This window comes from Pinus tabuliformis, chromosome 7 (genome assembly GCF_031772625.1).
Source record: "Pinus tabuliformis cultivar Carrire ecotype Pingquan chromosome 7, CPIR1, whole genome shotgun sequence".
NCBI classification, from domain to species: domain Eukaryota; kingdom Viridiplantae; phylum Streptophyta; class Pinopsida; order Pinales; family Pinaceae; genus Pinus; species Pinus tabuliformis.
The window spans coordinates 412802382-412820255 of record NC_142293.1 but is presented as its reverse complement, the minus strand read 5'-3'; positions in this window follow the sequence as shown (position 1 = coordinate 412820255).

The following is a 17874-nucleotide window of genomic DNA, read 5'->3' as shown; positions in this document are numbered from 1 at the left end:
GTGCATGTATAAGGGCAGCTAAAGGCAAGAGTATGACAACCAATTCGACTAGTCAATGGGTCCATTGGGATAAATGGACAGTGGCAGGACAATCATGAAAAGGTAAGGTACAGATAAAGTGAATGGATGTGAGGCATCTGATGGCTTGGCTAAGTTGGTAACCATTGTTCTCAATGTTGTGCATGTTGTGCATGAATAAATGGAATTCTCTTAACCTTGACCTTATGATATCTGATAATTATGTTGTGATCATGATTATGCTAATGTATATATATGTATACATGTATGTATGTATGTCGTGTCTTAAAGCGTCATCGTGGATCATGATTGTTTTTATGCTAATGTTTATATGTATATACGTATGTATGTATGTCATTGTCTGATAGGATCATGATTGTTTTATGCTAATGTTTATGTATATGTATGTATGTATGTATGTATGTATGTATCTAAGTAACTATCTGACAGGGTTGTTAGGGAACCCTATTGTGGAGGAATGATTTATTATGTAGGTGAATGGCATGAAGAGGTTCATGCCTATGAGGAATCAAGTGGAAAGAGTAGCCTCGACAAATTTATGAGGTTAGTATCATGTGGATATGAGTTTATATAATTTGTTTATACTATGCCTATGTTTACGTTATGGACAGGTAATGTTGAGAGATACATCAACGAAAAGAAAATAGCTTGATCCGCAACATGCTATGATAAGAAAGGATCACAAAGAGAGACTGGAAGCAAGGATGCTCGGTAGAGATAATGTGGTTTTAGATGTGCAATGATATTGTTGTGTATATGTTGTTCATATTGTTTATTTAGTTATTATATCTATGGTTTTGAGTTCCGTTGTATATATCGTTATGTGTGTATATTGCATATGCAGTGTTCAATGTAGATAGCGCTATATACATGTAAGATATGTGGTGGTGTGTACATATTGTACTGTGCATATGACAGATATGTGGTGTTATGTGCATATGGTGTTGTGCACATGTTGGATATGCAGTGTTATGTATGTAAAGTGCTACGTACATGTTGTATATGCAATGCTACGTACATATGGTGTTGTGTAAATATTGTACATGTGGTGCTATGTACATATGGTGTTCTATGCATGATGGTACAAGTGGTGTTGTTAGCATGTGGTGTCGTGTACATGTTGTATATGTGGTGCTGTGTGCAAGTGGTGTTCTGTACATGTCGTACATATTGTGTCGTGTACATGATGTTTCGTGTACATGTCGTGCATGCAGTGTTATGTACGACTGGCATTGTGTACACGTTGTATAGGTGGTATGATGTAGATATGGTATTGTGTAAATGTTGCGCAAGTGGTTTCATGTACATGTGATATTGTGTACACATTGTGCAGGTGGTGTTATATATAGGTGGTAATGTGTACAATGTTATACATGTGGTATTATGTGCATGTCGCACATGTTGTGTTGTGTACATGCAATACTACATTAGTGCATTGTGTAGTCGTGGCATCACGAAAAGTGTATTCATTATGTTGTACTCTATGTACACATATGTGTTTTTTTGTCTTTTACACTAGATGTAGGTGTGCGTATTGTGTTGTGTTATACACCAGGTGTAGGTGTATTTTTTATGTTGTACACTGCATGTAGGTGTATGTGTTGTGCTGTACATCGAGTGTAGGTTTGTGTATTATGTGGTGTCGTACGCTTTGTGTGGGTGTGTGTATTGTATCGTGTTGTATGCCTTGTGTGGATGTATGTGTTGTGATGTAAACTATGTATATGTGTATGTGATTGAAGAGAATAAAAGGAACTCGATGCTTGCCAGTTGTGGCATCCAATACGGCCTGTGTACTGAAAGGATAAATTTGGAAGTGAAGGGCCGATTAAAGGATAAGTATTATTATTTTATTTCAGTTTTATTATGCACATGATCTATGATTCTGGCTATGATGGTTACATGTGATTTATGATTATGGGTTATGAGGATTGCATGTGATTCACGATTTTGATCTATGATGGTTATGTTTTATGCTAACTAAATGTGATGTGTTTATACATGATGATTTGATCAAACAACTAGTTTGGCTTCTTGTGACAGGAAGCAAATGGGATTTCAGGTGTACCTTATTGATAGTTCATCGATGAGGTATGATTTGAATTTGTTTTAATTTGTTTTGAGTCTAATGGAAATTATGTGTTTGGTATAGGAAAGCATGAAATTCCATATTGGGTTGTTGAAATTAGCTGTAAGAATTATCAGCATCATTGAAAGGAATTGGAACATGTAGGAGTATATTGGTAAAGCACTTCAGGAGCAGGGTCATTGTGGGACACTCATACCCAATAATGGCCACTGATTTCCATGAGCATGCTATGATCGGTATGATGGTTTTGAGGAAGGGATATGCCTTGGTTTTTGTACCTTCCAATGTGAGGAAACCTTTCCAAAGGAGGGGTTCCCTGAGGGACTATGTAGCAGAGAAGGGGATGCCCATGGAACATGGAAGGTATGTGACTCCATGGAAGGGAGTGACCAGATTTCCTAAGGGACTGTGTATAAGAGAAGGGAATGAAAAGGATCTATTTATTTTGGTCATCAGAATTGTTAGATGGAATCATATGCACATTGGGATTGCACCCTATAACAATGAGCTGATAATTGTTCATTTAGAGGACAAGTGGCATAGGATTGTAGTGTTGGACATTGGATGCCACTTTGAATTTAGTAGAGGATTCTTTACTTCCTAGGAAGGAGGTGAATCCTGGTATTACTTTGAGGGTGGAGGTTTGAGCCTTTGGATTCCCTTGTTGCAGATGTAGGCATCATATCCTTTTGTTTTTGGGATGAGAAAATGTGCATATGTGTATATGTATATATTATTGTAAGTACTATATTGAGATAAATTTAAAAGGGTCCATAGATAGTATGATTCTTTACTAGTTGAAGCAAGTCTGTATAAGACTATATGTGGTTGTTATTATAAATAGCATAATGAGTTGTGTTATCAAGCTCTACTAAAGGGTACGAGTTTCGTGTTTTCAGTAGGATGTCATTGTAAATACTCCAACGAGTTGTGTTATACAACTCCATGATAGTATGTTTTTCTTACAACAATCTTGTTGGTTGTAGGTGTCATTGAATACTGAGGACGGTGTTCCCCTAAGGGGGAGGGTTATATAACAACCCTGGTTAAAAATCCATGTAAAATATATAATACCACAGTCATGGTACACATATTTCAAGATGAATGGTGGAAAAAACATCCTAGTGGGGTGTCACTTCAGTTTATTAATGGATAATGAAATTGGCAAAGACAATGGGAAAGGATTTGAAAAGGAAAAGCGGTATTAATTGGCATTTTATTATGAAAATAATGTAAAATAGGAGAAAAGGAAGGTGAAAGGTCACAGGTTGCAAGGGAGGAGGAAAATGATGGAAAGTAATCGAAAATGAAGAAAATAGAGGCCTCATTAATAAAAAGGCTTCCAAGGATCAATTGGTAGATTTTTTTCAAGATTTTGATCAGTCCAGTTTTGGAGCTCTCATTCTATTCTCTCTCTCTAAATACTATTGGACACTTAGCGTTTTCTTGGAGAACTCTTGGAGGAGTGTGGCATACCTAGGATTTGGAGCAAGAAGAGAAATTAAAAGTAGGAAAGCATAAGAAGACATCAGGATCAAAATACAATGTATTGGTTTTGGAGGTAGCGAGTTTCATGTATGATTTCCTTGCTAGTTTTGGAATGCATGGAATATGCATGTGGTTATTTGGTTATTATTTGAGATTGACATGCAAGATTGCCTAGATTGACAATGCTTTTGGCTAGCCTTTCCATTTCCTAGATAGCCATGGTGTTGTGGGTTTTACATTTTTTTTCTCGTTGATTTTATTATGCTTTTGGCTGTGGGTTGAGTTATTAGTTCCAGGGAGGCCTTGGTTTGAAAAATGATATGGAAGTTTGATAATAACTGTGGGTTGAGTTACTAGTCCTAGAAGCCCTGGATGGAATAAATGCTCTAGAGCACTGGAAGACTTGGGTAGAGACCACTATAATCATGGTTAGTGATATCCAACAGTGTGGTGGAATCACTGGTTGAGGGTTGAGGTGGTTTGGCCTCTAGAATACCCGGTTTGGTTTTATTTGGATTGTTCCATGAGATCCCACATTCACCCTTGGAATATGGAATGAGTGTGACTAGCTGAAAGAAAGATTTGGTTCAACCTAGGATATGGTGAGGTGGTTCATGGAAGTCCCATACTTGGTCAACTTATGAAATCATCAATAAGAGCTCTTCTTCCTTAGTATTTTATGGGTAGTTGTAATTGTTTATATGTGGCTTATATAGCTGCCATATCCTTTATATTTCTATTCGTTATATGCTTGTTATGAGTGAGTCTTATGACAATGAAAATGTATGGTTCCCGTCATGTTTGATTTGTAAATGATTGAGTACTGAATCTATGACCTAATAGATGATAATGCAATTAATGTGATAAGGCATCAATGCTTCTTAGGGATTATTAGATAAGTATAGAACCCCTATGCTAAGATATATTATTATGAACTGTAGAATGCATATTTGTGACATTTTTGAAGCAATGCATGTCATGGCTAGTAGGGTTCCATTCAATTACTCATTCAAGTATTTTCATTTGTATCATTGTTTTTATGTTACTTATCATTTATGGAATTTTTAAGGAGTTCTGGGTAGTGGCCTATTGTTGGGCTATAGAAAAGGTATGTTTTACCCTCATATTAGATTAATTAATCATTCATCTTTATATTTTTATCTTCACTTTAGAAAAGAATTTAGAAGAAACGATTGCAGAAGCTGGATAAAATGAATTATTAACGAATTGTGTAATTTTGGGCATGTAAGCTAACTTTTGCTATTGTTAGTTGAACAACTACTATTCAAATGATTGAACATGAGTGACCAAGAAAAGAAAAAGGACAATGTGTCTGTCATGAAGGCTAGTAGAAGACTAGGAGAATCGAGTCTCTTTTGTAATAAAATATAATTTTCGGTTGTGAAATCCTCAAGATCTCCTAATCATTAGGATTCTCTCCTATTCGTTTGTCTCTCATAGGTTATATAAAGATGATAGGTTAAATAGAACAACTAGCTAGGAATTTGGAGATTGTAATTATTCACTTTTGACACAGATTATTCTCACTACGGTGACGATGTATCTTTATTATTGAGTTTAATGAGAAAGAGCATGTTGTACCTGTAATCGTATTATGAGTGTCTTTCAGCAGTAACTTCTAGAGACTCTGGGCCTAGTCGATAGGAGATTTACTGCTTTTCTTGTGTCATATCTATTTCTGTTTACTCTTGCAATTGTTTATTCCTATTATTTCATGAAACTAGAACTATTCTGATTGTTGTGAGTATTAATCATTAAGATTTACCTTTTCCATCCAAAGTATATTCTAGATCTTGCTACGATTATAGCTGCTTGTTAATCTTTGATGAATTTACTAGATTAGTTTAAGTATTTGATTGATGTTCCTTCTTCATTATGCTATTTGAGTTCACAGTCGATTGCTTTCAATTAAAATATTGAGTAGTCACTTGTTGTTAATTTCATGTAGGTTTCCTTCTTTTTGAATGAATTATTGTTGATAATAGTTAGATCTACTAAGAGTGATTTCTTTTTCCTTGCATTTAGATTCATTTTTATGCACAATAGATTAAAATTGATTTGCAAATTCTTTAAGGTTCACCTTTAGATTTGTTTTGGATTGAACTTCTAGAATTGAATATTAATTATTGCAATGATTCTAAATCATTTTATTCTGAGTTAACCTCTGAATTCACTTACATGGACAATATTGAACACCCTTGAAATAAAGAGACGTACCCTGGTTGGATAATTAATGTAGGTATTAAGGTTGCTTTTAATAGTCATCTTAGTGCACCAACATTTTGGCATCGTTGCCAGGGAGAGTGTTTCAAAGTGATTTCTTTTCCTTTTTCTTGCTGTAAAAAAAGTTGGGTTTTAAAAATGGGAGGTAAGAACCTGTGTAACCAACGAGTAAAGTGCCTTATCATCATCCCTCTTTTCAGCAAATTCAAAGGTTAAATATGAGTAGGGGTTTTTATGAATGACTAGGAATAAAAACATAGGAAAAGGTCAGAAACCCCACCCAAATCCACAAAACCCAAGGGATCGGTGAACCTTGGAAGATCTTATTTTATAGAAAAAATCACAAGAAAAGTAGAATCTTAGGCATCAGTAGGACCCCAAACTATATCTGGAAAAAGTCCTACTGTAATCCCTCAAGCAGGAGGTTCACCATTTGCAACCTATGCTGAGATTCATAGCCAAACCGAAGGATCTAAGCAAAGCTTTTAGGTTACCAAAAATTTACATTTTGATCCTTCACAAGTGGGAAAATCATGCAATTTAACAGAAGGAGAGGGAGAAATGAGTGGAGCTTCTAAAACAGAGACACAATTGTCTGAACTAGGATCTCCTGTGGTCCCAAATCTGGGAAGCGTTGTAAACCGCTTCAGATTGAAAATACTCCACTTACTCAGAGAGCATCTCGTAAAGTGGCTGAAGGATATTGGCACATTTTCGACCAAATGGAAAATCAAGCATCTCAAGGTCAGACCTTGACATTGGAATATCCCATAGTTGACAGAGTAGCCAATGCTCTGATGAAATTTATTCCCTTGCAAAACATCCCAAACTTTCATGGGATGACCACAAAGGATCTGGATGCCTTCTTATTTGAGTTTGTCGTCCTCTTCAGAGGATACGATTACACCACTGATCTTCAAAAATTGAAGTTGTTCCCTTCTACCCTAAAAGGAGAAGCTTTGCAGTGGTTTATGGGTTTAGGCGGATGCACTATTAACTCTTGGGATGACATGAAAACTTCTTTTCTCACAAAATATAAGGACTATTATAGGACTAGGGAATTGAAAGATGAAATCTTTAAAATTTATGCGAAGGATAATGAAACTCTAGAGGAATATGTCGAATAGTTTTAGTACAATTTGCTGAGATCCCCTCACTCCACATAACAAAAAGAAGTCCTAAAATCCATCTTAATTAAAGGAATGAAATAATAATGGATAGAAACTTTAAATTTGATATGGAAGGGAGACATTTCTCAAGAGGATTATGATGAAATTGTTTGCCTGTGTATCAGGTGTTCGTGAGGTAGCACATGATGAGTAGAGGAATTAAACCACCCAGTGGAGGTGTGATAAGAGTAGAAATTGGTTAGCTCCTGGAGGACATCAAGACAGACATCATGGGCACCCTTACAATGTAGTTGGACATCCTGTAGGCCAAACAAAAACAAGCCTTAGTAGAATATAATTTTCCCCTTTTTTTCCCACGCTGCCGGAAGAAGCACAATCAACAGGAGTGTCCATTGGACATGGTCCATACATGGGCTATCTGCACCAAGGACCACACCACTGAGCAGTGTCCATCACTTCCAGGAATAAAAGAAATTCTTAAAGAAGTAGAAGAAGAGACATAGCTAATATACTTAATGAACCAACATTGATAATGACAAGGCCGACCCACAGGTATGTCACAATACCCATATCAGTTCTTTCCTTCTTTGTCATTTAATCAGCAGTAGAATTCTGGAACAACGTGGAAAGGTAAACCACCTTTCTTGACTTGGCAGTCCCAACCATTTCCTATGTCAACTTGGTCAACTCAGTCCTTTCCAGTTAATGGGTAGCCAAAATCTCCTTTTACTTCTTTTTGGCAAAATAATCCATACCCATCTCAGCAACCTACCTCTACTTCACAAAATTTGAACTAGTCTTTGAATTGGGAGTTACATCTAGGGATAACCAATTTGCCTATGGGGATAGTTCCTCAACCTCAACCTACATTATCAGCCCCATATCCATTACAGAAAAATCCTCAGCCCCCTTTTCATCCCTAACTACTAGCTCAACCAAATCCAAACCCCAATAACAGACCGGTTCAACCGGTACAAATTGTTGGAAATTCAGACCTCAAGCCCGAACAAGAAGAATGCAATGAATTTAGGCAGAGGTCGGGATGCATTATCACTCCTGAGGAAGATAGAGACTAGCCACCAAATGAGTTAGAAACATCACTTGTAAATACACCTTTGACTCCGACTGACATAGAAATAAAATAGGGAGAAGACACAACCGAACAAAAGCATCGTTAAAAACTCGTAATTACTTCTCCCTCGTTCCCCGAAAGATTAACAATACCTAAAATAATTTTTTATTCAAACTTTGATCTTGTAGGCGAACTGAAAAATATTTTCATTAAAATTCCTCTCCTCCAGGCTATCCAAGATATTCCTATTTATGCTAAAACAATTAAATAACTATGTGCAAAAAAGCCTGTGAGGAAAATAAATGCTTCACCAACTATCCATGTCGTATGGACCTTGTATGATTTACTTTTGGGCTAGGAAACACTGATAAAATATGAAGATACAAGGAATCCCATAGTTACAGTCCAAATACATGGTTGCTCCTTTCCAAACAAGCTACTTGACTTGGGGGTAGGCATTAACTTCTTAAGCATAAAAACTTGTGAGACATTTGGTATTAAAACTCTTGAACCAACCACCACCCTGCTAGAACTTGTTTATCGTTCAATGGTAATACCAAAGGGAAATTTACAGTACATTACAGTTCTGGTTGATTCATGGGAGTACCTAGTGGATTTTCTAGTTATCAACCCAAAAAGTCTATTAGATGGGCACCCTTTAATTTTGGGCCGACCTTGGTTCGCAAGAACCAATGCTTACATAGGTTGTTGTGAGGGCATCATGACTATTACTAAGGGAGACGCTATAAATAATCTTGTTTTATATCCTCCTAGAAAACCAAGTCTACGCATTGCGAAAGTACATAAACAACCGCCCACATACTTGGAAGAAAGTATTTTTTCACCACCTACAGTAGCAGAGGCGCTTGAGTTCAAGAATCATACTGAAAACATTGTGATGAATAACTTTATTAACTAGCCAGCCACAGTGACTAATGTAAAATGTCAAATGTTAAAATATATTCTTGAGAATGAAGCCTTCGAAGACCCTTTGAAAGATACTGATGATCAGCATATTCTGACAACTGTCGTTCATAACAACAAGCCTTTTGACATTCAACCAGGCAATATATTAAACATCAATGATAGTCTCGACATTGACCAATAGAAAAAGCTCATTCAAGTTCTGCAAAAATATAAAGGGGATTTTTCTTGGGACTATCTAGACATGAAGGACATAGACCCATAATTATGTACACATCATATCTACACCGAAAAGGATGCTCATCCTATCCAACAACCTCAACGGAGACTAAATCCACATCTCAAACATATTGTAAAAGAACAACTACAGAAGTTGCTAGACATGAATTTTATTTATCCCATTTTAGATAGTAAGAGGGTATATCCACTGGTAGTTGTTCCCAAGAAAAACAGGAAGTGGCGCATCTATGTGGATTATCAGGAATTGAACAAAGCCATGCAGAAATATAACTTCCCTCTTCCATTTCTTGATCAAGTCCTTGATAGACTGGAAGGAAAGAAATTCTTCTCCTTTCTTGATGGCTTCAATGGCTAAAATCAGATCCAAATCATCCCTGAAGACCAAGACAAAAACACCTTTACCTGCCCATGGAGTATGTTTTATTATAGAGTGTTACTGTTTGGCATATGAAATGCCCCGACTACATTTCAGAGGGCCATACTGAGCATTGTTTATGATCCAATAAATGAAGGACTTGAAGTTTACATGGATGAAATTACCCCGTATGGGGACAAATTTTACCAAGCACTACAGACATTAGAAAAGGTGTTGGAACAATGCATTTCCACCAGGCTGTGTTTGAGTAGCATCAAGTGTTACATGATGATGATAAAGGGTGTAATCCTTTCACAGTACATTTCTGCGGCTAGGATATAGGTAGATCCAGCAAAGATAGAGGTAATTCTCCTACTACCTACACCCTGTACTCAAATGGAGGTACATAGAGTCCTTAGATATGTAGGTTACTATTGCGGGTTCATAAAAAAAAAATTCACAAATTTCTACACCTTTGTATGCTTTAACAGGAAATGTTGAATTTAAATGGTTTGATAAATGTGACACTTCTTTTACAGATTTGAATAAATTAGTTTCGATAGCGCTAGTATTGCATGAACCCGACTGAGAGCTACCCTTTCATATCCTTACGGACACATCAGATGCAGTAATAGGCGATGTCCTTGAACAAGAGGAGGACAAAAAGCCTTATGCTATTTACTATATCAACAAAAATCTTATTGCTGCTGAACTTAATTATACACTAACATAAAAGGAATTTTTAGCTGTCATTTATGCCATAAAAAAATTTAGACAATATATAACTGGCTATCAATTTTTTTTGTATACTGATCATTCATCCATTAGATACTTAGCTAAAAAACCAATTACAAATGGTCGAGTGACTTGTTGGTTTTTACTTTTGCAGGACTTTGGTATCACCTTTAAATATTGTCCTGGGAAGGAAAACCTAATTGTGGATTTTTTTGTGTTGGGTTCCAAATGGAAATGATCTGCTAGTAGTGGATGATCAGTTTCTAAAATAATTTTTTTTTGTCATAGTAGTTAAAATGTCATGGTGTGTAGATGTAGCAAATTATCTAGGGGTAGAAAAACTTCCGAGACACTTCACAGCAAGGGAAAGGAAGAATATTGTCTAGTGTAATGCCTGGTTTTCTTGGATTGGTGGATACCTTTTTCATACAGGGTTTGATATGCACATACACAAATGCATTCGTGAAGATGAAATCTACAACATTCTGAAGGCCTGCCATGATGACCCCTAGGGAGGACACTTCACATATTACAGATACAGACAGAGGGCGCTACACATGGGCTATTATTGGCCCACCATGTTTAACGATGCTAAGAAATATGTCCAGGCCTGTGGTAGCTGCCAAAGGATGGGTTGTCTTGTTCAATCCGATGAAATGTCGTTGCAGCCCCAATTGGTATTAGAACCTTTCAAATGATGGGCATTCGATTTTGTTGACCACTTTCATCCACCATCATACCAAAAGAACTACATACTGGTTGCTACAGACTATGTAACAAAGTTGGTAGAAATAGTAGCTTTCCTAAGAGCTATGGAAGAAGCCGTAATTAATTTCCTTTTCGTGTTAGTTTTGCAGTATTGTTTACCGAGAGAAGTGATAACAGATGGAGGTGGGTAATTTGTTATACATAAGATTACAACCACTCTACAGAACCGCCACATCACACATAGAGTAACTTCCCCACATCACCAACAGGCAAACAGGTTGAAAACACCAATAAGGTCATCGAAGCAATTTTGACCAAGATAGTTTCGACACATCCGTGGGACTGGACTGCTAGACTCCCAATGGCCTTTTGGGCCTATCACACAACTTGGAGAAATACTACTGGATATTCTCTATACCAAATTGTATTTGGAAAAGAACCCATATTTCTTATTGAATTTGAAATAAATACTCTCAGAACAGCCCAAGAAGTGGGATTGGATGTGATGGAGGCCCAAACTAAATGACTTCAACAAATAAATGAATTGGATGAGGCTTGACTGCTTTCTCTACATTGCACTGCAATTATTCAACAGCAAAGGGCTAAGTGGCATGATAGCCTTATTAAAAATAATATGTTTCAGAAAGGAGACTTGGTGCTCCTCTATGATTCCAGATTTCAAGATTTTCTAGGAAAGTTACAGATAAGGTGCCTTGGCCCATATGAAATTCAAAAAGTGCACAACAATGGCACTCTCACTCTAGCCACCATTGATGATTCTAGCCATTCTCTCTAGGTGAATGGACATCAGGTACGTCTTTATCATAAACCACTCACCAAAGTGTCTTTTTTGCCAACAGGTACATGATGATCCCACTATGAAAATTTTACATGCAGCGAGTAATGACCTGACAACTTTGCTCTCATGAAAATTTATTTCTTTTCAACTGTAAATAATGTATATATTTTTCTTATGCTTGGTTGTAATTTATTTTAGGCATCATTGTGTAAATACAGGGATTTATCTTGTTTTTTTTTGTGTTTAATAATTGTTGTTCTATCAACTGAACAACTATTTTTCAGTCGATTGAATAGTTATTGTTTAATTAATTGAACAACTGCGATTTCTTGTGTTTAATAATTGTTGTTCAATCAATTGAACAAATATTGTTCAGTCTATTGAACAGCCAATGTTCAATCAATTGAAAAACTATGATTTTCTTGTCTTTAATAACTGATGTTCAGTCAATTAAACAACTCCAATATTTTTTGTGTGTTTGTTGTTCAATCAATTGAACAATTGTTGTTCAGTCAAATTGTATAGCTGATATTCAGTCAATTAAATAGCTCCAATTTCTTCTTGGTGTGTTTTTTGTTCAATCAATTGAACAACTATTGTTAAGTGAATTGAACATCTCCGATTTTTTTCTGTGTTTGTTGTTCAATCAATTGAACAATTGTTTTTTGGTGGAATGAACAACTGTGATTTCTTTTTCTTAAGACCAATAGTCGTTCTACCATCGTCCTTCATTTTTAATCAAACTTCCATTTTTCTCTCCCATGTCTTCTTATCATAACCATTTGTTTGGGTTTGGAATTTTTACCCAAGATAAAGGAGAAATAGTAATATTGATACCATTATGACTTGTAAAACCTTTGATGGCTATCCTTATTATGAAACTAACTAGTTTCATCTATATAATGATTAGCTAAATATCTTCTCTTTGGACATACAATAAAATGATTCACTATCTTAATACCATGCTGGGTTATCTTTCACACTTTCAATTGATAATTCCCTTTGGTATGATGATATAGGGATAAAAGCATAACTTCCAATGGAATTTTTACTTCTTACAACATCCATAACTCTTAAGGAGTAAATGAGCCTCCATCCCTTTACAATAAAAATATGGAAATATGTAAATATGAAAACACAATAAAAATCTTCTTAAAGGGGATAGGGGGTCTCATTATGAGCCAGCCTACCATGATCGTAATATTGGAACAAGTGACATTCCATTATGGCCACCACACTAGGGTAATGACGTTCTAGATAGTTAAAACTGTCAGAAGGATAGGAGGTCTCATTACGAGCTGGCCTGATCACTTTGTTATATCCTAGTGAATGGAAATATGATTATCTGGTTACCATGCCCGCATGGTGGTCTATTTATAGAAATGAAAAAGAAAACCATCTAAATACTAAATGGAGGACTTTGGCTCATTTTTGGGTTAAAAAGAAACCATTTCGAGGCTATGAACGCCTGCTGGCAGTAGTGCTCTGCTTGTGGTATTAAAGTTCTATGTTACGTTTCCAATTAGTCTTTATCCCATTATTTCCTATTGATCCATTTCTAAAGGTGAATTTACCATTGGAACGAAGTTTTAAACTAAATTAACTAACATGCATGGTAAGCTATACTTTTATATGCATTAATTTTTCGATCAATCGATACCAACAGTCATTATCATTTACCGCTGGTCATGCTTTCGTCACGTTTTTTCCACCAAAGGCAAATATCTCTTCACATAATGATTCATTCTCTATTTTATTCCTTTTGCGGTCATTTAAAACTTTGTGACATTTACTACTCTAACCGTTTTCTGTCATATTTACACTGTACTAACTTTTTTCTGGCCATATTTATGAATCCCCAATGCTCTTTCCCTTTTTCCAATGATTTATGGTTGTGGATGCCCTTTTCTGATTGGATGGGGGAAGGTCTGCATTATGAATAGCATGCATAATAATTATCAAACCTTTTTCTAATTGGAGGGGAGAAGGTAAGCATTATGGATAGGATGCGAATTAATTATTAAGTTGTGCCAAATACTACTGATATGATAAACAACATCGTTGCCTATTAATAACAACTTTCAATCAATGTCATTGCTCTTTTAATAACTTTAAATTTTGTATGTGGTTTATTGTGTTGCTCGAAAATAAGAATTCGTGAGACAACACATGCAAAAGTTTGAAGTGGACCAGCTACTGAGAAACAACAACCATGGGAGGAAAGGTTATCCATAGTGAACCTCCAGTACTTTGAGTATCAGAACACTTAAATACTTGCAAAATATACAGGATGGACACACGACGGTGAAGGGCAGAAACATAATAGTTTCTGAAGCATTTATAGCTAAAGTCTCTGGACTTCCAACAGAAGGCACAAGATGGACTGACAAGCATGTTCTCCTACAGGACACAACTGTAGTATTCTAAGACTAGATGAACTATTGGTACGCAATGACAAAGGGATTCACCCCACATCTTTAAAGTAACCATGACAGGAATTGGCGACCATTGTTCAGAGGTACATCACTTGTGATGGATGTCAAGATGTGGTAAAACCTCGACAACTCAAACTATTAGCTATTATGAAGCAAAAAATTACTGTTAATTTTCCATTCTATTTAAATTCATTATTACATGATGTTGCTAGTCAGGTTAAGAAGGCTAAAGACCCACATTCTGTCATCAACCATCATGGCCTAGTTAAGATAATCATTATTGATGGATTGGCCTAGAAACAATTAACTTGGGATAAGCTTGTAAATCTCGCCTTAACCCCACTAGAAGGAAACCCACATGCACAGAGAGGGATAAATGCTAGAAACATGGATGACATAGATACTGAACAACAGAGAGTGAAGGTAACAGGTCCAAATAGGGAAAGAAAAATAAGGAATCCTTCTTTCGCCTCGAGCCCAGCAAAACATAGGCACTCTGCAAGGATAAAATCACAACAATGCACCCCAATTCCAACAGAAGAAGCAGGGTCATCTCATATGCCCTCTCTAAGCCCGCAAGATGATTTTCTATAAGAATATGAGGAAGAAATGGCTCAAGTATTGGATAATATGGGTACATACTCTAAAGAAAGGGATCCATCTGGAAACTATAAAGGGAAAAATCTTTCCCTTTACTCGTCCACTACTACTGGTAGTTGTGGCCATATTGAAACTTTGCCATCTGCTGATAATTTGGAGGATAAGAGGGAATCAATACCCTCTATGAATGAGTCCCTTGAGAAATATTCCCATATGGAAGAAACCATTGAGGACGAAAAACAATCAAGAGATATTTTTCCAAAGAAAGAAGTCCATGCAGAAGAAACCCTTGGGGATGAAAATCAACTGGGGGATACTATTACAATGGAGTCCCTAGAGAAAGAAGCCTATGTAAAAGAAACCTTTGAGGATGAAAAAAAATAAGGAGATATTGTTTGAGAGAAAGAAGCCCATGCAGAAGAAACACTTCAGGACAAAAACAAATTAGGAGATATTGTTCGAGAGAAAGAAGTCCATGCCGATGAAACCCCAGAGGATGAAAACCAATCAGGAGATACTGTTCCAAAGAAAGAAATCCATGTAGAAGAAACCCTCAAGGATGAAAAACAATTAGGAGATAATTTTCCAAAGAAACAATTTCATGCAGAAGAAGCCCTTGAAGACAAAAATCACTTAGGAGATATTGTTCCATTGGAGTCCCCTAAGAAAGAAGCCCATGTAGAAGATGACCTTGAAGATGAGAATCATCTAGGATATACAGTTCCATTGGAACATAACCCTGATATTGACACAACTCCTCATGAACCAAAAATAAACATAATTCTACCATCTACAATCATAAACCCCTCGAAGAAGAAATCGTACAAGAACAAATTGAGGAAGCTAATTAAGAAATACATGAAACATAAGAAAATAGTCAACAATTCAGAGAGTGGTGAAAAGAAGTAGTTAAGACCTGGAAACTGAAAGTGGAATTGGTAACTATAGGGACCCAAACAAATAAATGTCCTTTGGAGGATATTGAGACTCACACTGAAAGTCCTTGTGTTTGTTCAATGGAGACCCAAACAGACTTTCCTACCACAGATGCTGTTGTCCAAACCAATTCTGAGGAGAATACCAAGGTAGACTATTGTATGCCCTAAGAGGCAGTTGAAGTTGTTCAAGCCAATTCTCAGGAGAATGTTGAGGTAGATTTTTGTATGCCCCAAGAAACAGTTAAAGTTATTGTTCAAGCCGATTTTGAGGAGAATTCCCAGGAAGATCACTATATGTCCCAAGAAAAAGTCGACACTATTGTTCAAACTAATTCAGTGATAACACATGATAGTGAAACTCAGACAAAGGAAAACCCTCACTATGTTCCTCTAGTAAGGAAAGTTTTTATAATGAGATTGCATAATGAATTAAAAAAGATTCAATACGAGTTTTCTCAACATAATGAGGAAGTAGTACCGGTACAGGTACACGAGGAGTTGCGGAAGAAATTCAATAAAATTACTGTAACAGAAAACGAGACTTTTTCCAGCTTCAAAGATGAGCAGAAGAAGTTAGAGAAAGCACAAGCCAATCTTTAGAAGGCCAAGGAACAAATTGAAACTATTTGTTCTCATGATTCTGATGCTTTGTCTTTCTAGTCACCTTCGACTAATTATGCACTATTTTTGTTGGAAAGGTACCTATTGTTGAAAGTTAAAGCTGTTAGGGTTGGTAAGTCAGCAAAACAAAAGAGCAATCCATACTTTGTCCAATATTTTAAGGAACAAAATCAGAAAGTACAACACCTTCTATGTGAATTATATTTGCACAATTTCTTCCTGGAGGATGAACTGGATAGTAGTCATATCCCCTTCATTGGGGACATTTAGTTCCAATATTTCCTCTCTTTTGCTACCAATCAGGTTAAATGGGCTAAAGACTACAACACTTTTCAGAAAAGGGAACATGGTATAGATTTGTGGGTCGGAGGAGAACCCACGAAACCCTTACACATTTCTATCCAACATAAAAGGTTTATGCCACAAAAGGAGGTCATGGCTAAATTGGGACCACTCCATACAGTTGTTATACAGGGAGGATGAGAATATTTCCAAGACATTAAGAAGGAAGATTTGGTAGCAAGGCAAAGATCGTAGGCCTCCTCTAACAATATCAAAAACCGAGAGCCATTTGGGTACAAAAACTTTAAATCTATTGCTGCTCACCTAAACATGTACAACAATATAATCCTAGGCATGGGTCCTGCCTAGATAGGATTTCGTTATAGGTGCCCTATTTGATTATGATTTTCCAAATTAGTGTGTAAACCAGGCTTTTGCAATACTTAAACAAAAAAAATCATTTTGGGCTATATAAGGAAGAATTTTATCCTACCTATTCTTTAACACAACTGCACCTTAATCATCTTACTGCATGAGGACATGCAAAAAGGTAAGAAAGGGAGCATGTTGGGCCATAGAAAAGGTATTTGTTACCCTCATATTAGCTTAATTAATCATTCATGTTCATATGTTTATCTTCACTTTAGAAAAGAATTTATAAGAAACGATTGTAGAAGCTTGATAAAATGAATTATTAACGAATTATGTAATTTTGGGCATGTAAGCTAACTCTTGCTATTATTATATGCAAGAACATGAATTAAACGCCCGTTGTTAAAATGATGGAACACCAACTACCAAGAAAATAAAAAGGACAATGTGTTGATCATGAAGGCTAGCGGAACATCATCAGAATCGAGTCTATTTTGTAATAAAATCTAGTTGTCGGTTGTGAAATCCTCAAGATCTACTGATCCTAAGGATTCACTCCTATCCATTTATCTCTCGTAGGTTATATAAATCTGATAGGTGAAATAGAACAACTAGCTAGGAATTTGGAGATTGTAACTATTCACTTTTGACACAGAGTATTCTCACTACGATGACGTTGTGTCTTTATTATTGAGTTTAATGAGAAAGACTGTGTTTTACCTGTAATCATATTTTGAGTATATTTTCACAGTGACTTTTGGAGACTCTGGGCCTGGATGATAGGAGATTTACTACTTTTCTTG